The following is a 25,967-nucleotide window of genomic DNA, read 5'->3' as shown; positions in this document are numbered from 1 at the left end:
CTAGAACCGTGCCCAATAGCCTCTCTGTGAAAGTTGCATCTAGAAGTGTGCCCAATAGCCTCTCTGTGAAAGTTAAACTTAGAAGTGTGCCCAATACCCTCTCTGTGAAAGTAGCATTTTAGAAGTGTGCCCAATAGCTACTGTGAAAGTTGCATTTAGAGGTGTGCCCAATAGCCTCTCGATGAAAGTAGCATTTTAGATGTGTGCCCAATAGCCTCTGTGAAAATTGAATTTAGAAGTGTGCCCAATAGCCTCTGTGAAAGTTGCATCTAGGAGTGTGCCCAATAGCCTCTGTGTAAATTGCATTTAGAAGTGTGCTCAATAGCCTCTCTGTGAAAATTGAACTTAGAAGTGTGCCCAATAGCCTCTCTGTGAAAAGTTGCATCTAGAAGTGTGCCCAATAGCCTCTGTGAAAGTTGCATTTAGAATTGTGCCCAAAAGCCTCTCCGTGAAAGTTTAACTTAAAAGTGTGCCCAATAGCCTCTCTGTGAAAGCTGCATCTAGAAGTATGCCCAATAGCCTCTGTGAAAGTTGCATTTAGGAATGTGCCCAATAGCCTCTCTGTGAAAGTTGCATTTAGGAGTGTGCCCATTAGCCTCTCTGTGAAAGCTGCATCTAGAGGTGTGCCCAATAGCCTCTGTGAATGTTGAACTTAGAAGTGTGCCCAATAGCCTCTCTGTGAAAGTTGCATCTAGAACCGTGCCCAATAGCCTCTCTGTGAAAGTTGCATCTAGAAGTGTGCCCAATAGCCTCTCTGTGAAAGTTAAACTTAGAAGTGTGCCCAATAGCCTCTCTGTGAAAGTAGCATTTTAGAAGTGTGCCCAATAGCTACTGTGAAAGTTGCATTTAGATGTGTGCCCAATAGCCTCTCTATGAAAGTAGCATTTTAGATGTGTGCCCAATAGCCTCTGTGAAAATTGAACTTAGAAGTGTGCCCAATAGCCTCTGTGAAAGTTGCATCTAGGAGTGTGCCCAATAGCCTCTGTGAAAATTGAACTTAGAAGTGTGCCCAATAGCCTCTGTGAAAGTTGCATCTAGAAGTGTGCCCAATAGCCTCTATGAAAGTTGCATTTAGGAGTGTGCCCGATAGCCTCTCTGTGAAAGTTGCATTTAGAAGTGTGCCCAATAGCCTCTCCGTGAAAGTCGAACTTAGAAGTGTGCCCAATAGCCTCTCTGTGAAAGTCGCATCTAGAAGTGTGCCCAATAGCCTCTGTGAAAGTTGTATTTATTTAGAAGTGTGCCCAATAGCCTCTCTGTGAAAGAAGAACCTAGAAGTGTGCCCAATAGCCTCTCTGTGAAAGTTGCATTTAGAAGTGTGCCCAATAGCCTCTCTGTGAAAATTGAACTTAGAAGTGTGCCCAATAGCCTCTCTGTGAAAAGTTGCATCTAGAAGTGTGCCCAGTAGCCTCTATGAAAGTTGCATTTAGAAGTGTGCCCAATAGCTTCCGTGAAAGTTGAACTTAGAACTGTGCCCAATAACCTCTCGGTGAAAGCTAATTCTAGAAGTGTGCCCAATAGCCTCTCTGTGAAAGTTGACCTTAGAAGTGTGCACAATATCCTCTCGATGAAAGTTGAATCTAGAAGTGTGCCCAATAGCCTCTCTGTGAAAGTTGCATCTAGAAGTGTGCCCATTAGCTTCTGTGAAAGTTGCATTTAGAAGTGTGCCCAATAGTCTCTCTATGAAAGTTGCATCTAGAACTCTGCCCAATAGCCTCTCTGTGAAAGTTGCATTTAGAAGTGTGCCCAATAGCCTCTGTGAAAGTTGAACTTAGAAGTGTGTCCAATAGCTTCTGTGAACGTTGCATTTAGAAGTATGCCCAATAGTCTCTCTATGAAAGTAGCATTTTAGATGTGTGCCCAATAGCCTCTGTGAAAGTTGAACTTAGAAGTGTGCCCAATAGCCTCTCAGTGAAAGTTGCATCTAGAAGTGTGCCCAATAGCCTCTAGGAAAGTTGCATTTAGAAGTGTGCCCAATAGCTTCTGTGAAAGTTGCATTTAGAAGTGTGCCCAATAGCCTCTCTGTGAAAGTTGAACTTAGAAGTGTGCCCAATAGCCTCTGTGAAAGTTGCATCTAGGAGTGTGCCCAATAGCCTCTGTGAAAATTGCATTTAGAAGTGTGCTCAATAGCCTCTCTGTGACAATTGAACTTAGAAGTGTGCCCAATAGCCTCTCTGTGAAAAGTTGCATCTAGAAGTGTGCCCAATAGCCTCTGTGAAAGTTGCATTTAGAATTGTGCCCAAAAGCCTCTCCGTGAAAGTTTAACTTAGAAGTGTGCCCAATAGCCTCTCTGTGAAAGCTGCATCTAGAAGTATGCCCAATAGCCTATGTGAAAGTTGCATTTAGGAATGTGCCCAATAGCCTCTCTGTGAAAGTTGCATTTAGGAGTGTGCCCAATAGCCTCTCTGTGAAAGCTGCATCTAGAGGTGTGCCCAATAGCCTCTGTGAATGTTGAACTTAGAAGTGTGCCCAATAGCCTCTCTGTGAAAGTTGCATCTAGAACCGTGCCCAATAGCCTCTCTGTGAAAGTTGCATCTAGAAGTGTGCCCAATAGCCTCTCTGTGAAAGTTAAACTTAGAAGTGTGCCCAATAGCCTCTCTGTGAAAGTAGCATTTTAGAAGTGTGCCCAATAGCTACTGTGAAAGTTGCATTTAGATGTGTGCCCAATAGCCTGTCTATGAAAGTAGCATTTTAGATGTGTGCCCAATAGCCTCTGTGAAAATTGAACTTAGAAGTGTGCCCAATAGCCTCTGTGAAAGTTGCATCTAGAAGTGTGCCCAATAGCCTCTATGAAAGTTGCATTTAGGAGTGTGCCCGATAGCCTCTCTGTGAAAGTTGCATTTAGAAGTGTGCCCAATAGCCTCTCCGTGAAAGTCGAACTTAGAAGTGTGCCCAATAGCCTCTCTGTGAAATTCGCATCTAGAAGTGTGCCCAATAGCCTCTGTGAAAGTTGTATTTATTTAGAAGTGTGCCCAATAGCCTCTCTGTGAAAGAAGAACCTAGAAGTGTGCCCAATAGCCTCTCTGTGAAAGTTACATTTAGAATTGTGCCCAATAGCCTCTCCGTGAAAGTTGAACTTAGAAGTGTGCCCAATAGCCTCTCTGTGACAGCTACATCTAGAACTGTGCCCAATAGCCTTTCTGTGAAAGTTGTATTTAGAAGTATGCCCAATAGCCTCTCTATGAAAGTAGCATTTTAGATGTGTGCCCAATAGTCTCTGTGAAAGTTGAACTTAGAAGTGTGCCCAATAGCCTCTTTGTGAAAGTTGCATCTAGAAGTGTGCCCAGTAGCCTCTATGAAAGTTGCATTTAGAAGTGTGCCCAATAGCTTCCGTGAAAGTTGCATTTAGAAGTGTGCCCAATAGCCTCTCTGTGAAAGTTGAACTTAGAACTGTGCCCAATAACCTCTCGGTGAAAGCTAATTCTAGAAGTGTGCCCAATAGCCTCTCTGTGAAAGTTGACCTTAGAAGTGTGCACAATATCCTCTCGATGAAAGTTGAATCTAGAAGTGTGCCCAATAGCCTCTCTGTGAAAGTTGCATCTAGAAGTGTGCCCATTAGCTTCTGTGAAAGTTGCATTTAGAAGTGTGCCCAATAGTCTCTCTATGAAAGTTGCATCTAGAACTCTGCCCAATAGCCTCTCTGTGAAAGTTGCATTTAGAAGTGTGCCCAATAGCCTCTGTGAAAGTTGAACTTAGAAGTGTGTCCAATAGCTTCTGTGAACGTTGCATTTAGAAGTATGCCCAATAGTCTCTCTATGAAAGTAGCATTTTAGATGTGTGCCCAATAGCCTCTGTGAAAGTTGAACTTAGAAGTGTGCCCAATAGCCTCTCAGTGAAAGTTGCATCTAGAAGTGTGCCCAATAGCCTCTAGGAAAGTTGCATTTAGAAGTGTGCCCAATAGCTTCTGTGAAAGTTGCATTTAGAAGTGTGCCCAATAGCCTCTCTGTGAAAGTTGAACTTAGAAGTGCCCAATAGCCTCTCGATGAAAGCTTATTCTAGAAGTGTGCCCAATAGCCTCTCTGCGAAAGTTGAACTTAGAAGCGTGCCCAACAGCCTCTCTGTGAAAGTTGCACTTAGAAGTGTGCCCAATAGCCTCTCTGTGAAAGTTGAACTTAGAAGTGCGCCAATAGCCGCTCGGTGAAAGCTGAATATAGAAGTGTACCCAATAGCCTCTCTGTGAATAGCTGAATCTAGAACTGTGCCCAATAGCCTCTCTGTGAAAATAGCATTTTAGAAGTGTGCCCAAAAGCCTCTGTGAAAGCTGAACTTAGAAGTGTGCCCAATAGCCTCTCTGTGAACGTTGCAGCTAGAAGTGTGCCCAATAGCCTCCGTGTGAAAGTTGCATTTAGAAGTGTGCCCAATAGCCTCTCTGTGAAAGCTGAATCTAGAAGTGTCCTCAACAACCTCTCTGTAATTCTAAAAATGTGCATTAGAAACTAAATGTAGAAGTTGCCCAACAGCCTCGCTAACTCCGCCAAAAATAATATTAAGCAAACCTGTACTTCAGCTTACTAGAAGAGAGCCTACCCAACAGCGTAACTGTTACTGCTGTAGCTACAACTAAATAGGCCACCCAGTTAGTATATCCTAGGATCTAGCATAACTGTGCTAACTGTGCTGTAGCTACAACTAAATAGGCCCCCAGTTAGAATCTCCTAGGATCTAGCTACATCTCAAACGGCCTAATATCTGCAAGCTAGCGCAAACTGTACACTAAACCTAGAATAAGTGAATAATATCTCCCAACTTTTTGGAACCTTGAGTACAAAACTACTCACAGCCAGTGAAACAGTGGAACCTATAAAGTCCAATAAACTGTAAGTTGCACTTGAGACTACGCCAAACAGCTCGTACTAGGCATGAGTGCATCCACTCCTCCAGAGTCCATCAGAAATGACCACCATAATCTGCCCCCACTCCCCGTTCTGCCTCCCTTCCCATCTCCCCCTTTCCAAATCGTTCCACCCTCCTCTGCACTCCCTACCATTCGCCTGTCCAAACACCAAGCCAGAGGGGCACGATGGCGAACCAACCACCCTAAGAAAACACCCCCCGAACATCACCACCGATCAGCCCACATTACCCATGCCCGCTCCCCTCACTACCATAGCGAGCACACCCGCCCTGCAAGCATCCCCCCGCCTTACCCAAAAACACCCACCGCCTCTGCTCCCCGAACACACCATTTTTCCCTCCCTAAAAACTGCACGCCGAGCCTTAGCAAGAACCGAAGCCGCATCCCTCTCCCCCTCTGACCCACCTACTCTCTCCCACACTCCAATCGCAATAAAGAAACTAAAGAGGAACGGTACCTGGTTCCTCTCAATCTCTCAGCACTCCTCGCCTTCCCTGTCTCGACCCGCAACCTCTGTACCCCAATCACTGTCTTCCCCCATAGCTTCACCCTGCCTGAAACCCCTCCACCTCGACTTCTTTTCAACTACAACCGAAAGTCCTAACCACCCACACCCTACCTTCAATTCCCCTGAGCCAATCCCGAGCTTCACAACTCAAACAGCCACCCATTCCCGCCCGAAACCCGCCAATGCCGCTGCGCGCCCACTATTCCCATCGATCGTCTCCCAACCTACCCCTCTCCCTCCCCAGCTTCCTCTCCCTCAACCACCACCACCTTCCGCTCCTGCTCCGAGACCAACCTCGCCACCCGATGTGAACTGCATCCTATTTAATGCCCGTCCCTTGTAAAAAACAGATATTGCATCTTTGACTTCCTCTCCTCGGACAAACCAGATCTGGTTTTCATCACCGAAACTTGGTTCTCGGACGACTTCGCCCCAATCGCCAGTGAAGCCTTCCCCCCCGAATACTCCCTCATCCCACTGAACCGTCCTTCTAGAGGAGGACGAATAGCCTTCATCTTCAAGTCTCTCTTCCACGCCTCAATCATCGACAGCCAACCTTCCATTCCATCATGCGAATCTCTCCTCGTTAGACTATCCCTCTCCTCGTCGCTTTCACACAGCTTCCTAATAATCTACAGACCCCCTGGCTACGATAGACATTTCGCAAACAACCTCTGCGACTCTATTGCCACCCTTCAACTAAACCACCCCAATCTCAACCTTCTTGGAGACTTCAACATATGGCTCGACATCCCCACCAACCCTATGACACACTCTCTGGTCGACGGTTTGGACGCAATTAACCTCCAACCCCACACAAACGGCCCGGCTCACTTCAAAGGACACACTCTTGATGCCATCTTTAGCTCCAACACCCTGATTCATTTAAAACCCCCAACCCCTATCCTCTAGTCCGATCACTTCATTCTCTCGTTCACCATTCACTCACCCGACCGCCTTCCCGTACCCGAATCTGAACCTCCGAATCTACACAAATGCTGGAAAAAACTAATAATCGTCCTGGACCTAGCCGACGCCCTCCTCCAGTCTCCACCACCTACCTACCTACTGGACAAACAACTAACCCCCTACACCTTTGACTCATGGCTCAATGCATCTCTGACGCGGCTCCCTCCCCCTTGCAAACCATTAACCCGCCACGGCCTCTTCCCCAGATGGTTCACTCCTGAGTTGAAGATCACTAAACAACGTTATAAATACCTAGAACGCAAATGGCAAAAAGACAAAACCCAGGTGAATAGGGCCACCTTGATCTGACACCTGTATCAGTACAAGGCCGAAATCCGGAAATCAAAAAAAGCCCACTACAACTCCCGAATCCAAAACTGCAAAAACCCAAGCAAAGAACTCCACAAAATCATCTCCGAATTCACCCACCCGGCTTGAAAAAACACGACCGTCCCGACTCCCTCACAATCACTGTGCGACTCACTCTCCCTCCACTTCTTCACCACGGCTCTCGAAAGAACAAATACTCTTGCCACCAACCTAGCTCTCTTACATCCTCCAAGCAATTTTCCCCCATACCTGCCACCCCACCAGATGCAACCATTACGCAACCAACGTTTGAATCCTTTAGTCCAATATCGCCAGAGCAATTTCAAAAACTTCTATCTGCCCGCAAACCATCTGGCTCGCCACTGTACCCTTGCCCAGCCACAACCCTCAAAGAAATGTTCACTTCCACCTGCGCAGGTGAACACGCAAGATCCATCATAAACTTCTCCCTTTCCTCTGGTATCTTTCCCGACGCATTCAAAACGGTTTATGTCAAACCTCTAATTAAAAAACCTTTGCTCGACCCTTTCGAGCCCAAAAACTACCGTCCCATCTCAGACACCAGATTCCTTGCCAAACTCATTAACCAAACTGCTTACTCCCAACTAAATGCCTTTGTCAAAGCCAACAATCTCCTAGACCGTGCTCAATCAGGTTTCAGAGCCCGTCACGGAACTGAATCCACCCTAACCTCAATTTGGGACGACCTTAAAATGACTGCAGACTCCGCGGGATGCGCGGCACTAATCCTTCTTGACCTATCCGCCGCCTTCGACACAATCAATCACTCAATCCTCCTAGACCGCCTCTGCTCCATAGGAATTCGTGGAACCACTCTTAAATGGATAGCTTCATTCCTCAAGGATCAGAACCAAATAACGATACTCTCCAACTATACATCCCAAACCCGACCAGTCGACACGGGAGTCCCACAAGGAGCGTGCCTTTCTGCCCTCCTGTTCAATCTCTACTTGATCACCCTCCCACCAATAATTCGTTCGCACAACATCCTGTGCTACAACTACGCCGACGACACTCAACTAATTTTAAAAGTCCTGAACTCAAAACCCAACTGCAGACCTGACCTTGCCTCCTGCCTCCTTGACATAGAACTCTGGATGACCCAAAGCCACCTCCTATTAAACCCCTCCAAAACGGAAATCATGGTGTGTGGCAACCTGGAACTTCTCCCACAACCACTACCATGGCCATCTGCCATGGGAAAGTCTCCGACTCCCTCGAGCTCAGTGAAAAATCTTGGATGCACCTTTGACTCTGACCTAACACTTTCGCGCCAAGTCAACAACGTCTCAAGGTCCTGCCACTACCACCTTAAAACCCTTAGGCGCATCTTTCCATATCTCTCCTTTCCCAACAGACTCTTCGCGGTCCAATCAATCGTTATATCAAGATTGGACTACGCAAACCCCCTATACCTCGGAGTCCACGCGTACCAACTGAATAAACTCCAAAGAGCACAAAACGCGGCAGCCAAATTGCTTCTTGCGCTTTGCCCAAGAGACCACATCTCCCCAGCCCTTAAGACGCTGCACTGGCTTCCAGTAGCCCGCAGGGTGACTTTCAAAACCTTGTGCATCTCCCATCAAGCGCTGCATAAAACTGGAACTCAATACCTTCAAGACAAGCTAAAACCCTACAACCCCCCTCGCACCTTAAGATCAAGCTCAGCGGGCCTCCTAGTCATTCCGAAGACAAACTCAATTAGGTTAGGTGGATCATCATTCTCAGCCCTGGCCCCCACGCTATGGAACTCACTCCCACCCCACATCTGCCAGACTGAGGATCTAATGGATTTCCACAAACTGCTGAAAACCTGGCTCTTCCCCTAAAACCAACCAGTACCAAACTAACCCAAACAGACCAACAGCAACTCAATGACACCAATCCACCAAACCTCCTGATGCAAGAAACTGACAGCTAACGACCCCCAATGTAATCTAGAAGGGCAAACAGAATTAAATTAATAAATTAGATCAAAGCAGTGAAATAGTTAATAAGAGTAAATCATACGGAAACATGAAAGAGATTTAAGCTCCAGAAATGGATATAATGCATGCGGAGTGAACAAAGGGAATGGCGTAGATGAATTACTTAGAACAGATAACTATATAGTTTAAATGAATGTGGGAACCGAATGAATATGTAGACCGAATGAGTGTATGGAATGGATGAACATATTGAATGGATGAGTGTGTAGAGCGGCTGGATGTGTAAAAGGGACAAGCGTGTAGAGCGGATGAGCGCGGAATACAGGGAAGCGAGGAGAACGCAGAAGTGCGTAAAACAAATGAATGTCAAGAATGGATGAGCGTATACGGGATAAGTGTGTAGAAAGACGAATATGTGAACCTGATGAGTAGGTAGAGCACACCAATATGGACAACGCATGAATATAGAAATGTGAAGAATGTGTAGTCCTAGTGAATGTACAAAGCGGAGGAGCGTATAGAGCAGAGGAGCGTATAGAACAGAGAAGTGTATAAAGCGGAGGAGTGTATAGAGCGGAGGAGTGTACAGAGCGGAGGAGTGTACAGAGCGGAGGAGTGTACAGAGCGGAGGTTTGTATAGAGCAGAGGTGTGTATAGAGTGGAGGTGTGTATAGAGTGGAGGAGTGTATGGAGAGCAGGAGTGCATAGAATACAGGAGTGTATAGAATGTGGAAGAGTGTATAGAATGCGGAAGAGTGTATAGAATGCGGAAGAGTGTATAGAGCGGAGTGTATAGAGCGGAGGAGTGTATAGAGCGGAGGAGTGGATAGACCGGAATAGAGGATTGAACGGATAAGAGAATGAGTGGATAGGGCGGATGAATAGATAGAGCGGGTGAGCGAATAGAGTGGATGAGAGGATAGAGCGGCAAGTGGATAGAATGGATGAGGGAATGAGTGGATAGAATGAATGAATGGATAAAGCGGATAAGCGAACAGAGTGGATGAGAGGAGAGAACGGACAAATGGATAAAACAGATGAGAGAACGAGTGGATAATACGTAGAGGGGATGAGTGCGTAGAGGGGTGAGTGCGTAGAGGGGGTGAGTGCGTAGAGGGGATGAGTGCATACAAGGGGTGAGTGCGTAGAGGGGTGAGTGCATAGAGGGGTGAGTGCATAGAGGGGTGAGTGCATAGACGGGATGAGTGCATAAGAGGGGTGAGTGCGTAGAGTGATGAGTGCATAGAGGGGTGAGTGCATCGTAGGGGTGAGTGCGTCGAGGGGATGAGTGCGTTGAGGGGGTGAGTGTGTCGAGGGGGTGAGTGCATCGAGGGGGTGAGTGCATCGAGGGGCTGAGTGAGTTGAGGGGGTAAATGAGTTGAGGGGGTGCGTGCGTCGAGGGGGTGCGTGTGTAGAGGGGGTGAGTGCGTAGAGGGGGTGAGTGCGTAGAGGGGTGAGTGCATAGATGGGGTGAGTACGTAGAGGGGGTGAGTACATGAATGGGGTGAGTGCGTAGAAGGGGTGAGTGGATAGAGCGGATAAAGCGGATGGAGCGGATGAGTGGATGAGAGGATAGAATGGACAAGTGGATAGAACGGATGACAGAATGAGCAGATAAGGCAGATGAATGGATATGGCGGATGAGTGAATAGAACGGATGAAAGGATAGAACGGACAAGTGGATAGAACGGATGAGACAATGAGTGGATTGAGCGGATGAGTGGATAGAGTGGATGAGAGGATAGAACAAACAAATGGATAGAACGGATGACAGAATGAGTGAATTGAGCGGATGAGTGGATAGGGCAGATGAGAGGATAAAGCGGATGAGTGTTAGAGCGTATGAGTGGATAAGTGTACAGAGCGGTTGAATGGATAAATATGATGAGTAGATAGAGCATATGAGTAGATAAGTGTACAGAGTGGATAGGTGTACAGAGTGGATAAGTGTAGAGAGTGAACGAGTGAACAGAGTGAACGAGTGTACAGAATGGATGAAGGTACAGAACAGATGTGTGTAGAGATGAATTTATAGGACAGGATACTGATGTTGAATGCATGAAAGACACAAGTGCTTAAAACAGATGAGTATGTGGAACAGATGAGTGCATAGAAGGGATGAATGCAAAGAAGGGATGAGTGCCTAGAAGGGGTGAGTGCATAGAGGAGGTGAGTGAGTAGAGGGGGGTGAGTGAGTAGAAGGGGTGAGTGTGTAGAGGGGGTGAGTGCGTAGAGGGGGTAAGTGCGTAGAGGGGGTGAGTGCATAGAGGGGGTGAGTGCATAGAGGGGGTGAATGCATAGGGGGGTAAGTGTGTAGAGGTGTAGAGGGGGTGAGCGCGTAGTGGGGTTGAGCGCGTAGAGCGGCGAGTGGGGTAGTGGTGTTGAGTGGGTAGAGGGGGTGAGTGGGTACATGCTTGACACCGACAAGAGTGCACGCGCGGGGCAAACAAGAGTGGATAGGGAGGCATAGAACGGACTGAAGCGCATTGTATTGCGTAACGTATAAAGTATGGTTTGGAGCGTAGATAACGCTTAAAGAGCATTTAACCCACAATGACTGGAGTACGCATCCGGAGCACACGGAACGAACTCGAGCGCACGCGGTAAGCAAGAACGCATTAATGCGGGACCGAAATATCTCGAACAGACTGGGATGTATGGAGTGGATAGGAGTGTAAGGAACAGACTGGTGCACGCGACGTATATAGTATGATTTGGAATGCAGAAGAATATCTGAAAGGGTATATAACCCATCTTATCCCACCACCACGCTTACTCTCTCCTTACATCACCACTCAACTAGAACACAGTGATACTATGACACCATTCGGTATAACTGTTCTCATACAACACTCGTCGCTCACTCCACATCATTCTAAGTAACCACTGCTGGTAACACACCCCCCCAGCCAGGCGTTCTCCTCAGGCCTAACGCAACCACTTCCTCTCTGGATAAATCCTGCGAGAACGAACACATACTCCTGACTTCTCAATCAGCACACCTGCCGCTAGAATGCAGCTATTACACGGATACCAAACGAGCTGCACACAGACCCGGTGCCCACACGCACCGTTTTGACTCTCTCTACTCTCTCTACTGATATGAACTTCGGTTCCTAAGGGCGTTCAACCTACCAGCGCCTTCAGACCATACCAATGGTATATAAGGCGCTATATAAATGCAAAATAACAATAACAACAATATACATCCGCTGTTTTTAGACCTCAAGCGTGATATTGCCTCAGAGTACTGTCAAGTAAGGAATTATGTAGAGCCCATATGTCATTTAATATCTAATGCATTTAAACATGTAACTAAATGCTTTAATTTCTCATCTGTTTAGAGGTATTACCCCATGATTGAGAATGATTTTTAGTCCACATAAGGAATTAACAATGTCACATGTGAAATTGTTTTAGATCTTTGGAATTAAAAATAATGGCAAGGCCACACAAAACAAAATGTACACTGCAATGAAATGTATAATGCAAAGTTTCTATCCTTTTTAATGATTCCTGCAATATTTTAAGGAACTCTTTGTATCTGCTGATGTTTTAACTAGTCTTTGTTCTTTTCATCTCTATTTTAATTTCAATTTTTCTTATTTTGGACTTATAACGTTTTGTTTATGATGTGATTATTTTATGGAATACTTATTCCAAATAACACAATTGGCTGACTGACTGACTGAATATGTAAGTATCCATTTTCTTGGTATAGTGGATTTCAATTTTTCAATAATGAATACATTTTTATCGAACATAGTGACATGTGTCTTTGACCCTATTAATTGTGCTCATTAGAGGAATTATATATGTTTGCCTTGCATCTTTAAAACACAGTGCTTTGTGTTTAGGCTTGGCTAACAAACGGCCCTTATTCACAGAGCATTTTCCAGTGAGTTTTGCCATTATAAAACACTTTGTTGATACACTTTATTTACAGGTTGCCCAGGTGGGGGGATCCTCACACAGAACGGTTTCATGGTAGTGTGATAAACTATTATGCCATTGTTTAACTTAACGTGTCTTCCTTCCTATGTCTGAGGTTAATTCACTTTACTATTTGATTTATATACCATTGGAAACTGTCAGCAGTTGGTGCATTTTAAAGGAGTCAAGAGTGAACTGTGGTACCACATAGACATTGTACCTATTTACCATATTAGAATTGCCAGAGTACAAAGAGTGTTATTGATTGTGTAGATATAGTGAACCTTATGTATATAAAGAACTGTGTTATCATATAACATAGTGTATGGAATTCCTTTGTGGGGGCTTGGAGACTACACTATACTTAAGAACAAGCTTGCATCACCTCCTGAGAGCTTAAGCCTTGATTGCTCGTCCTTTGCTACTGCATAGTGAATCTTGGCTGGGGTTCTCTGTGCTTCTACTCTGCCATATAGAGGGCAGGAGTACAGAATCCCCCCTACAGTGTTTACAAATAGTGTGAGTGAGTTTGGGATATTCCTGAGCAAGGCACTCCCGGATGCAGATGAAAGAGTGACAATAGTCTATATGGATGATGTGCTAATCAAGAATGGAGATCTGAAAAGCCATTTCAATGAGATTAGACATGTGCTCAGTCAGCTACAGAAGGCTGGGGCAAAGGTATTGTTACAAAAAGCACAGTGGTGCAGAAAAAGGGTAAACTTCCTAGGTCATGAAGTGACAGAGCATGGGATAAACCCACAAATGAAAAAAAGTGGAAGCCATTCAGAAACTAAAAGATCCCACTAACTTGAAAAGTTTAAAGAGCTTGTTGGGAATGACAAGTTGCAACAGGAAATGTATTTAAAAGTATGCAGAGATTACTCAACCTTTAACAAGATTACTGGAGCAGGAACTATGTACCCTGGAAATGAGAAAAGGAACAAAGTGAGTCAGTGGCCATGCTAAAAGGATGTCCAATGAATGCACAGTGTTTGGCATATCCAATGATAAACCAGGATTTCATTGTAGAAATAGGATTCACAGACCAATGCATGTCAGCAGTGTTATATCGAAAACATGATGCAAATAACAACACCATTGCATATGCTAGCAAAGCATTGCCTCGGTAGAGACCAAATTTAGTGAATGTGAAAAAGCGCATCTGACCACTGTCTGGGCATTACAACATTTCTGTCCCATAATTCAAAGGGAGCGTGTGATTGTTGAAACTAATCACCAGCCTCTGCAATTTTTGCAAAGTAAGAGAATCAGATCAGGGAGTGTGGCCCAGTCAAGAATAACTTCTTGGACATTGTCACTCCAGGGATTGCCAGTAGAGATGAGACATGGACAAAATAAAAAGAGCCCAGTTGCTCAAGGACTAGCAGAGTTGCATGATTGTGCATCTGTCTGTGCACCTGATGACACAGTGATAGAGACAAAGTGTGAATGAATTTCAGCAATCCCCAAACAAGGCTTTCAACAAAGAAAAAAGTAAGGAGTTACCAACTGTGTATGTAGATGGATGTGCATACCATGTAGAAAATGATATGAAAAAAGAGCTCACATCAGGAATAGGAAATGTGTGGGTTAAATGTGACAACATTCCAAGGGTAGGCCTGAGGATAGGCCCCAAAAGCATTAAAGTGGCAGAATTGGCCACTATGTATAAGGCAAAATCTACAGCAGTAGGAAATAGACTCAAAGAAATAGTTCTAGTCACTGATTCTGATTATGCGCAAACTAGTTTTGTGGAGTATTTACCTGGCTGGAAGATGAAAGGCATGGTCACCTATAACAAGAAGACACTTAATCATGGCAAGATGATTGAGGCTATAGACAAGCTTGTGTCAGAAACTGACCTGATAATACATTGGAGGAAAATACGTGGTCATTTGAAAATACCTGGTGAGAATAAGGAAGGAAATGATAAGGCAGATCAATTAGCCAAAATTGGAGCTGTAATGGGGGAGTTATTTCCTATTGAACACCTGTTTAGCGAAATAGAGGTGGATGCAATAACACGCTCCAAAACTCTGAAAGCGGTTGAACAGCCTGTGGCACAGTGGAGTTTTGATACTCCAGATCAAGACTTGATTAAGGCACAAAAGGAAGATCTTATTCTAGGCCCATTTTCAACCATTTGCTAGATGCAGAACAAAATCATCTGACTGAAGAGGACTGCAAAGGGAAAGAGGAATTGAGAGTGCTATCAAAAAACAAAAAGATAATTAGGTTACAAGATGGGCTGATGATTAGAGAATCTGTGACAGGCCAAATCCAATGGGGTTGATGTTACATCATACCCACTATGCCATAACTGCAAGACACAGAGGTTCACAGAAAACCTTGGAAATGTTAAAAGATTACGCCTATTGGCCACATATGTCTCAAGATGTTGAGCTCTACACCAGAGGGTGTTTAGTGTGTGCAACTGTCAGCCCGCATCGCCAGCTCATAGAGCACCATTAATGAAAAGCGGTTTGACACTCCCATGGTCTCATTTACAAGTTGATTATGTAGGGCTGGTGTGGAGATCGGCAAGGGGAAACAGGTACATGCTGACAGTCATTTGTCTAATGTCTAAATGGGTGGAGTGCATTTCAGCACCAGACTGGAGTGCACAAACGGCAGCCACCTCACTTATAAATCAGGTTTTTTCAAGATTTGGCTTACCTCAAAGAATAGAATAGGACTCTGGAAGTCATTTCACCAGTGCATTGATGATGAAAATGTGGCAAATCTTGGGTGTGAAGAGGAAGCTACACATTTCTTACCAGTCCTCCTCCTCAGGGGGAGTGAAATAGTGTAACAGATCGATAGTAGATATGTTAATAAAGTTTGTAGCTGAAGCAGGATCTAGTTGGGATTTGCGCTTCCATTGATACTAATGGCCCTCTGGCCGAACCCTATAAATCATGAAATCTTGACAGGAAGAAAAATGGTTTTGCGACAACACTAACTCTACTGAACAAATGAACCCATTCTCAAATGCATCCATGATTCATGAATATGTGGAAGAACTGAGAAAGCACCTGCAATATGCATTTGCATCTGCACAGCGAAATTTGGAAAAGTCTGCTAACAGTGCAAAGACATTACGATAGGAAGACATCTGGGAGAGAAAATGAAATAGGAGACCATGTGTATAAGTTTAACTTTATAAAAAATAAGCATAAAAACTCTAAATTTCTTGCAGCATGGCAAAGGCCATATAGAATAGTAGATAAGGGCTGGGGATTCTTTTTTCATTTACTAACGAAGGAGGCAGAATTGCTGGTTCCAGGGCATACTGTGTCTCCAGTGCTTTCAAGCTGACTGTCTAGTGGGCTGTGGATGTTTTTCTCCTGCGTTGGTGTCTTAGAAAGGCTGCAGTCTCAAGCGACGATATCTGTGAATGACCATGGGTCACTGCCAAGGTGAGACAGTGAATATTGCTAGATTAACCTAGGTAATTATACCATTAATTGAGGGGCATGTGAAGTGAATGTTTCATACTATGTAGCATAGATTAAATAATTCCGTTATTTTTTTAAGCACTGCATTAGCAATATTATTTTAAACATGCATGTAAAACTGGGTTTATATTTCTCTAGGTTTTGCTGCAAGTCAAAGTGTAGTTATTCGGCCAACTTTTGTTGCGAAGTAAAGGTTGATAACAGGCAGGGCTCTGCAGATTTCAGATAGAGCGCTGAAATTCATTGCAGGAAAATCCTTGCTTATGTTGTGAATTACAACATGGGCGTATGTGTCACTCTGTGTAGCTTGCATATTTCTAGTTTATGATCCAAAATATTAATTTTAAAAGGTAATTTTGTCTCGTATTTTACTGCATTCAGTCTCATTGGTTTGGCGTGCATAGGGAGATGGAACGTGTGGTAAGAAATCTCAAAGTAAATTTAGTCACAGTAAATTGGAGATGCTGAATAAGAGTTTTGTATTTCATTTGAATGCTTTACATATTTTGAAACACAGCCAAAAGGGCATAAGTGTGATATTGTAGATAAAATATCACAGAAGAACATGAGCCAATTACTCAGAGTGTATTAAGTCCAGTATTTGTTTTACCGTTAGTGACCCTAGTGAAATGATGATTAGGCAGTATTCTGTAATTAGTCTCAACACCATAAAAATACCCCAATATGCTTGCCACAAAACACCACCATAGCAAAATACCACAAAATACCACCAAATAATAAATATAACCCCAAAGATCTCCTACAGATTTGGTGCGTTGGCCGTACAACTTTTATATAATTACTGCAGGCGGAAGGCCCTACAGATAAGGAGCCCATTTTGCATTAAAAACTGTACGGGAGACACCTTCATATAAGGGTGATGGCCCTGGACTGGCGTCCTCTCCATGGTTCTTCATGCCACTGGATACTGTCCTGGTAGCCTTCTGCTAGTCTCAATGCTTGTGGTGAACATTGGCGTGCATGTGGGTTGAAAGGTAATTGTTTTATTAACAAAGTCCCTAGTCCTCTGGCAAGCCACGACCAGATGACTGGGGTAACTCACTGCTGGTGGTAACCAGCAGAGGGTCGTGGGGGAGTCACAGGTTGATCTCTATAGAAAGCACTACCAGATACCACAAGGGGACTGCGCAGTGCCTAGCTTAGAAAGAATGGCACCCACAATTACTAGACTCAGGGGAGGCACAGGGAAAGGGGAGGTGTAGGGGGCTTGGAAGTCCTTCAAACTCCAACAACGTGGGGGTAGGTGGGTAGATCATGAGAATGGGAATGAAAGCAAATGTGGAAGGTAAACTAATGGGGAATGAAATTTAATGCGGAAGGGAGTGGAAGTATTGGGGAACCAAAGAAATTGGGAAAATAGAAGGACTTGGGGAATAGATAAGAATTGGGGTCTCAAAGGAATTGGGTATGGAAAGAACTGGGGGATGGAAAGAACTGGCTAGTGGAAAGAACTGGGGAAATGGAAAGAGTAGGGGCAATAGGAAGATTTGGGGATGGAAAGGAATTGGGGGAAATAAGGAGTTTGGGATGGGAATGGATTGGGTGGGGGTGCAGTATTGGGGTATTGAAAGATTTGGGGAATTAAGGTATTGGGGATGGTATTAATTAGTGACAGAAGGAGTTGGGGCAGGCAAAGCATTGGGCGCAAAAGAAGTGGGGCATGGAAAGAATTGGCTAAGGGAATAATAGGGGGGAAATGGACTGAATGGAGTAAGAAAGTACTGGGGATTGAGAAGGATCTGGGAAATGAAAGTCTCGGGAATGGACAGAATCGGGGATTAGAAAGAGGGGGAGCAGGGTCAAGAATTGTCAAATGAATGAAATTTGGTAAATGAAACACTATGGAAAACAAATATAGAAAAATAAAGATAGAAAAAATAAAATAAGATATGGTCATGGGTAGAGAGGGAATGGCTAGTTAGGGAAGTGGTCTACCCCAGAGGGTACTTTGAGACACTCCTGGCTTGATGCTCAATAAAGCTTACTGCGTCAACTGTGACTTCCACCTTGACAACTGGTCTTGCCTCCTTATTTCTGGGTGAACTGCAAAAGGTGGGTATTTGGGGAGGGGTGGAATAACGGGAGTGAGGATACAAGATTGGTATCTGGTATGACTGATTGGGGGGACAGATCATGAGTCTGTGGGGGGGCGCTACTATGGGCTGCACCCGCTAAGCGTTTTGTCATAATGCAATATGCATGTGAGCTGAAATGCTGGCTCGCCTTGTGTAGTCAGCATTCCAGCCTCGCAGGAGAAAGGACGGTTGGGCTGGGCTGTGTGGCGGTGTGCCACAGTGTCTGCTGAATAAAAGTAGAGATGACCATACCTACCTGGAGTCTTCCATTTCATCACTGGCTACGAGGATGGTTCCATGTTCTTTCATAGACAGGCATGCTAACGCCTGCTGTTTCAACATGGCAGGAATAACGAACAGGTTCATTGAAATTTCCACCCCCCCAAACTCCCCACACCCACCTCTTTTTAACTATTCCTGACCCCCCAAACCCTTATCTGCCCTTTCAAACCGCCCAAAAAAATCAATGAAACATTTTCGTTAGCCTTTCCATGTTGAAACATCAGGCATTAGAAAGCCTGGCGATAAAAGAACGTTGTGCCGACGAGGATATCCTAAGGAGGAGCAGACCCTGTGTGGTGATCCATGCATGCAGATCCAAACACACCAGCAGATTGAGGGGTGGTGTCCTAATCCAGGGCTGCTTCCCGTGGACTGCACCCAGGGAGGCTGAGGTGAGGCACCGGAGAGCAGAGAGCAGAGAGCTACGAGGGCGCAGGGTGCATCTCGGCACCTTGGGCGCACCTAGCTACGTCCGCACGCCAACTGCCTACATTGGTTGCTTGCCAACCAGAAACAAAGCTGACTTCGCTCTAACGGGCAGAGGAAAAGGAACGTTCTCAGCAGCGGATTAAGGCTGAGGGAAGCAGCTCAACGCAGCACAGCAACGTTACGCTCTAGTAGACTAAGGCTCATGATCTCAGGTATTGTTACGCTCACCTGGTTCCCACAGGGTCGTCGATCGGACCGGGACAGCTGCGGTCTCCACCAACGTGATGCGTAGTGAAGAGATGACAGTCTGGACTGGCCCACCTAATCTTGTCTGCTGGACTCGTAGAAGTATTCTCCTGCAAGTGGAGAAAGGGATTTAGCCACCCATGGACTTTAGTGATGGCCCCCCAACAGTTCTCGTTTTCCCCACTAATCACCTCCGATATTCCCTTTTGGTAACCTCACCTTATGTTTTTAAATGATGATTTCTCCATCCTGCATGGCATGCAGGGGCGCGTAGATACCAGTTACTTCACTGGGTTGAAGGTACTGGAGGAGTTCCGGAGGAATATTGACTCCAGTGTCTATAAAGTTCAAAGAGTTCAATATGTCCAATGTTCACTCTTGTTCCATTCTCGCGTTAGGTTGCAGCTGGGTCCAAAAGAATTTTGCCTGGAGGCAGCTGCTGGCGTTCAGGTAAGAGTCTGTATTACCAAACACTGTCCGGTAAAAGTTGCATGAGTTTAACTTGCTGTTTTCTCTCCCTTTATAGGTGCGGCATAGGAAGATGCGGCAAATTAAAGAATAATACTTCCGGTGGTAAAGCAGGTAAGCCTATGGTGGCAAAGAGATTGTCCTTGTTGGTTTTCTCAGCTCACCTTGTTATTCCTTTTGTTTTCCCTACAGGTGCTGGGTATCGACAAAGAAAATGATGGAGGCAGCGCTGAGTCGAAAGATGCGGTGGACTGGTTAGTATAACGCGGCGCTGCTGCTGGCGAAGCGACGCATGCTGAAATAATGTTCTTTCCAGGCCTCGGAGATGTGCTGGGTCCGGAATCAGGTAAGGAATCAAATAATGTCTGTGATCTAACCTCTTCTCTTTTCTTTGCCTTTTGTCTAGGAGCTCTGGATTCGAGGCGGGCGTGGCAGAAGACTGGATGCTGACTTGCAGACATGGTGAGCGTCACGCTGCTGGATGCAGAATAACGCAAAGCATGGGCTGCTGTTTGGGCGTGGTTTAAATAGCCTGCAAAGTAGGCCCAGGTAAGAAGTTCCCCAGAACCACACCCGAGTGAAAAATAGTCCCTGTAATAAAATAGTCCCATCCAGGCCTCACGTTGGCTTGGACTCATTTGCAGCATGGTCTGCATAAGGTAAGTAAAGTCTATGAGCCTGGTGCATATGGCGCCAGGACTGATTTCTATGATGAGCCTGGCGCCTAAGGCACCAGGACTGAATCCAAACAGCCCCCAGCCGGGGCTGTTGGGGTTTTAATGAGTATCTGGATGCCTGCTCCCGGGGCTGATGGACTCGATCCTGATGCCCGGGGGTAGGCATCATGACAGCACTCCCCCCCAAGGCCCCTCCTAAAGTTGTTCTTCCCCTTGGCCCTGGCTTGTCTGGGAAGTCCCAATGGAATTCTTTCACCAATCGAGGAGCATGAACATGGTCACTAGGTTCCCATGACCTTTCTTGTGGTCCGTAACCCTTCCAGTCGATTAAATAAAAAAGTCTTGATTTAACCATTTTAGAGTCCAGGATGTTTTTTACCTCGAATTCAGGTTCTCCATCTATTAGGATGGGGTCAGGTGGTTTGGTTAATCTTGTCCCGGGTTGAACTGGTTTTAGAGGTGAAACATGAAAGACAGGATGAATCCGTATATTAGAGGGTAATTCTAATTTGACGGCCACCGGGTTGATAATGGCCTTAATGGTTTAAGGTCCCAAATATCTAGGATTAAATGTCCGAGTTCCTTTCAGAGGAATATGTCTTGTAGCCAGCCAAACTTGGTCTCCGATTCGATATGGTGGGGTCTCACTTCTATGTTGATCAGCATTTTTCTTGTATTTCTCTTTTGCTTGTTTCAAATGTTTTGTTGCCTCTTTAAAGGCTTGTGTAATAGTAGAATGCAGATGAGTTACTGCCGGCATTTCTAAATGCTGGGGAGAATCGAGTTCTGAGGTTCGAGGATGATGTCCATATATGGTATAAAAGGGGCTTTGTCCGGTTGCTGAATGTACAGAGTTATTGTATGCGTATTCAGAAATCCATAAAATGTCCTTCCAATCACCTTCGGTTTGGTGGCGCATACAATGTAGGTATTGTTCAAGAGTCTGGTTGGTTCTCTCCGTCTGACCATCGGTTTGGGGATGGTGACTGGTTGATAACCTTACGTCGATGTGTGCCAATTGACAACACTTCTGCCAAAATTGTGAAATGAACTGACTACCTCGGTCAGAGATCAATACGGAAGGAAATCCATGTATTCGAACAATATTTTTGAGAAATTCCTTGGCCAGGATTGAAGCAGAAGGTAATCCTTTTAAAGGAATAAAGTGGGCCATCTTGGAAAAAAGATCCACAATAACTTGAATGGTGTTGAATCCATTACATGGCGGTAGATCTGTAATAAAGTCTGAAGACAAAGTGTGCCATGGTGTGGGTGGAATATCTAAAGGTTGTAAAAGACTAGGTGGTTTCTTCTTTTGGCTTTTTTTCTGGGCGCAGATGCCACAAGACAGTACAAATGACTTTACATCTTTTCGCCAGGTGGGCCACCAGAATTGTCTTTTAATTTTAGCTTCAGTTTTTGCAATACCTGGGTGCCCTTCCATCAGAGCTTCATGGTAATTGGAGATGACTTCTTCTTGTAGTTCCTTGTGTGGTAGAAATAGACGCCCTTGATAGTAAGGTAGGTTATTGACAACTGAATAATCTTGGCACTTTTTAACCCAGTCCTACAGGGCTGCTGAATGGAAAAAGTTGTTGGATCTTTAAATGAATATCTTCTAAGGTCTGTAGAGTAGTTATCCCAAGAATTCTTTGTTCAGGAATTATAGGCACCGGTTCCGGGTTTGAATATGCTTCTCCCATCCCGATTCGGGATAAAGCGTCTGCCTTACCATTCTTACAACCTGGTCGGTAAGTGATCACAAAATTGAATTTGGCAAGGAATAAGGCCCATCGAAGTTGACGCGATGATTGGGCCTTGGCTGTTTTTAAATACTGCAAGTTACTGTGATCGGTGATTACAGTAATGGTATGCCTGGCACCGAGAAGATAATGTCGCCAAGCCTTGAAGGCGGATTTTATGGCTAACAACTCTTTATCGGTAACCGCATAGTTTAATTTGGGGGCCGAGAATTTTCTGGACCAAAATGCTACTGGATGAAGTTGACCGGTTTCTGGATCCTTCTGGGACAGGTCAGCCCATATGGCTAAACTGGATGTATCGGTTTCAACTATGTATGGGAGCTTGGGGCGTGGATGCCTTAAGACAGGTGCCGACGTGAATTTCAATTTCAGTTCTTGAAGAGAAGGAGGCGGTGCTCTTGAACTGCATCGGGACGGAAGGACTCAGGATCTTCAGACACTTGCCAGGGGAAGAGGTGTATGTGCCTGGTGGTGGAGAGGAAGAATGAGTGGTGAGCGCCTATGAGATGCCCTTAAGAAGTTGGATGGGCGGTTTGGGGAAAGGATCAATGTTGTACTTGAACGGTATCACTTTTTCTCCAGAGCGCAAGGAATTGGGGAAAGCAATGACTCCTACGTCACGGGACTGCGGACGCTGTTGGCCACTTGCAGGTTTACTGGTTCACAGGATGACTACATAAGGGATCAAATTATGATGAGAACCAGTAATTCCAAGGTCAGGGAGAGACTATGGATAGGAAGAGGTCCTCCACTAGAGAAGGTGATAGTAATTGCTAGAGCAATAGAGGAACCATGTGCTAATGTCCAGACTATCACAGAGAAAGTAGACAAGCATGATCAAGGAGAGCCAGTTCAAGCCATTTTACTGTTGTATAGGAGGGGCGCCAGCGATTTTAGAAAGAACGCGGAAAAACCCGAGGGGAAGTCTGCCAAGACGAGAAAGGGGAACTATAGTGGTGGAATGAAGGAGGCATGCAAGAGATGCAGTTGGTCCAGACATCCATGGGGGCCAAGGAATGTCCGGGCGGAGCAGTGGTGTGCAGACGGTGCAAAGCCAGAGGACATTATGCCAGGATGTGCAGAGCGAACTTGGAGAAGGGCACTGCACAGGGAAGACAGACAATCAGGATGATTGAACCTGAAGGGGGACTAGGGTGTCCTGATGCTGTTGATAGAACCACGATGAGACAAGGGGTGATTTTGAATGTTGAGGGGGTGACCAAAAGGGGTCATTGAATGTATTAACTGTGAATGGTGTATCCCTTGAGATGTCGGTGCATTCTGGTTTTCCGTACACCATGATCTCTCCTGAGCTGTACAGGGAGAAGTTTGGAAAGAAGGTGGCGGAGCTCAGACCCCCTGATATCAACCCGAGTGTGCATGGTTAGGTGCCCATAAAGGTGATGGGATATGAGTGGCGTAGATTGAGTTTAAGGGTCATAGCACACAGGGTAAGCTTAATGTAGCGCCCAAGGGTGCCAGTGTGCTGGGATGGGATGAGCAGGCTGTGCTGGACATTGAGATACGTCCTGGGAAAAATATACCAGTTTTGAGTGTGGAGGAAGTGCCAGAGGAGGTGATATCTGTGCAGTATCTGTGCAGCAGGTACCCTAAGGTGTTTGCCGAACGACTGCGGATGTTATGGGGTTTCTCGCACCAGGTTGTGCTCAAGAGAAGGGCAGTGCCCAAGGTGCATAAAGTCAGAGGGGTTTCGGTGTTGGTCAGGGAAGGGTTGAAATCTGAGTTGGAAAAATTGAAAACTGCAGGCATCATAGAGGAAATAGAGAGCTCGGAGTGGCTATCTCCCATAGTATTGGCCCGGAAACAGGATGGGGGATTGAGGATGTGCCTGACCGTAGAGAGCTTAATGCAAGTAGTTGGGTAGATCGCCTTCCTCTGCCCGACATCAACAAGTTGCTTTTGATGATGGGGCATGCAGAGTGGTTCTCTACCTTTGATTTGTCGTCAGCATATCACCAAAGTGATTTGCATGTGGAGTCGCAGCCATTAACTTCTTTTGTAACACCGTTCATAGGTTTTGAGGCATGCCTTTTGGTTTGGATTCTGTGTCGTGTGTTTTTCAACGCCTCATGCAAGAGTTGTTTGGAGATGTTCCCGGTGTTAGCTATTTTCAGGATGATATTTTGGTTTGGTGTAAGAGTAAGAAAGAACATGATGACAGGGTGCACCAAGTAATGGGTATCCTGCAGCAGAGTGGTTTGACTGTAAAGCTGTCCAAATGCCAGGTGGGGTGCCAAGTGTGTTATATTTGGGGAATACTTTGGGCGCTGATGGTATAAAGCTGAGTGAGCATCTCGTGAGGGTTATGAGGGAGGCTCCGTACCCCATCAATAAAGAACAACTCAGGTCCTTTTTGGGTATAACCAAGTACTATGTGAAATTCATACCCTGGTATGCAGAAAAAACGGTGTGCATGCGGGCATTGTTGAAAAAGAATGTTAGATTTGATTGGTCCAGGGAATGCCAGGATGAATTTGAATTGTTGAAAAAGAATGTTACAGTTGATGCCAGTGAGGTTGGCGTGGGGGCAGTGTTGGAACATTGGCACGATGGGGTATTTAAACCCACCGTCTTTGCATCTAGAGCCTTGAGCGAGGCAGAGAGTAGGTATGTGGTTATTGAGAGAGAGGCATTCACTGCAGTGTGGGCTTCGGATCATTTTATGACATTTATGTGGGGGATTCCATATGTGATAAGGACAGATCATAAACCCTTGGTGTATGTGCTCACGACCAGAGGGACAGCGTCTGTGTCTCCGAGAATAGCTAGGTGGATGGTGGACTTGCAAGAGTTTAATTTTAGGGTAGAGTACCTCCCCGGGAAGAAGTATTTGGTGGCCGATTGTTTGTCACGGTTACCTATGGTAGTACCTGGTGATGTGGAGGAGAGTGATGTAGGTGCGCAAGTGGCATGCATACTTCCTGCGGCGGACTAGAGTGACTGGGAGGTAGAGTCAGCAAAGGAAGGCAAACTCAGTTGGATTAGGGAAGGTCTGCAGAGAGGTTGGGATGTGGTCAAAGAGAGGGAAGAAGGCAAGGGGTACATGCACGTTTTGTGTGAGTTGGCGGAGGGACTGTGGGGCGTCACAAGGGGGGAGAGGTTGGTGCCCCCAGTGAGTATGATAACTAGGTTGGTGGAGCTGCGGGAAGATTACTGGTGGCCGGCCATGGATGAGGAAGCAGAGGTAAAAGAGTGTGTGGCTTGTGCCCTCAGTGATAAGAGTACAGTAATACACCCTCAACCCATGTATCCTGTGGATGTGTCCAATGAGGTATGGTAAAAGGTGGCTTTGGATATCATGGGGCCAATGGAGTTTTTGCAGGGTCGGTTGAGGTTTCTGGTGATGTTAGAGGATTATACCTTGCTGTGGGTGGAGGCTGCCGCTTTCGAAAGCATCACCACTGATAAGGTGATAGTTTGTATGACAGCAAATGCAGTATTTTCTAAGGTATTATGGCAGACATCATCGGACCGCTTTGTACAATCCTCACGCGAATGGGTTGGTTGAGAGGGTGAACAGTTTCGTTAAGGGGGCTATCCAGTTGGCCATAGCTAATGGGTTATTGTGGCAGGATGCATTGTCAGGGGTTTTGTCAGCCCATAGGAGAACCCCTTTGGTGATGACAGATAGAACCCCGTTTGAACTCATGAGGGGGAGGAAGGCGGGTCCTAAATTGAGGACTGTTGCTCTGGGTGGTGGCGTGGTGACCGAAGTGAATATGGCTGAGGTGATGCAGAGGGTGCAGTCTCGTCAGGATCGGGTGAGGTTTCAGCAGGGTGGAAGGAAACCTGTTGGGGTCGAAGTCAGTGTTAGGGAGAATTCTCCAATTGTGCTCATTTCCCTTACCTTTTGAGACCCCCAGCAACTTTGCTGGATTTCTAGGATTTGATTGTTTACCTGGAAAGAGTGTGAGCCTTTTTTTCCCACTCTTTCATGTATTTTGATGTGTGTTTTACTTTTGTGTTCTTTGGTTATGGAGTTT

This window comes from Ambystoma mexicanum, chromosome 4p, assembly GCF_040938575.1.
Source record: "Ambystoma mexicanum isolate Mex_15411 chromosome 4p, UKY_AmexF1_1, whole genome shotgun sequence".
NCBI lineage: Eukaryota > Metazoa > Chordata > Amphibia > Caudata > Ambystomatidae > Ambystoma > Ambystoma mexicanum.
The sequence above is the reverse complement of the archived record's forward strand: the minus strand, read 5'-3'. Positions refer to the sequence as shown.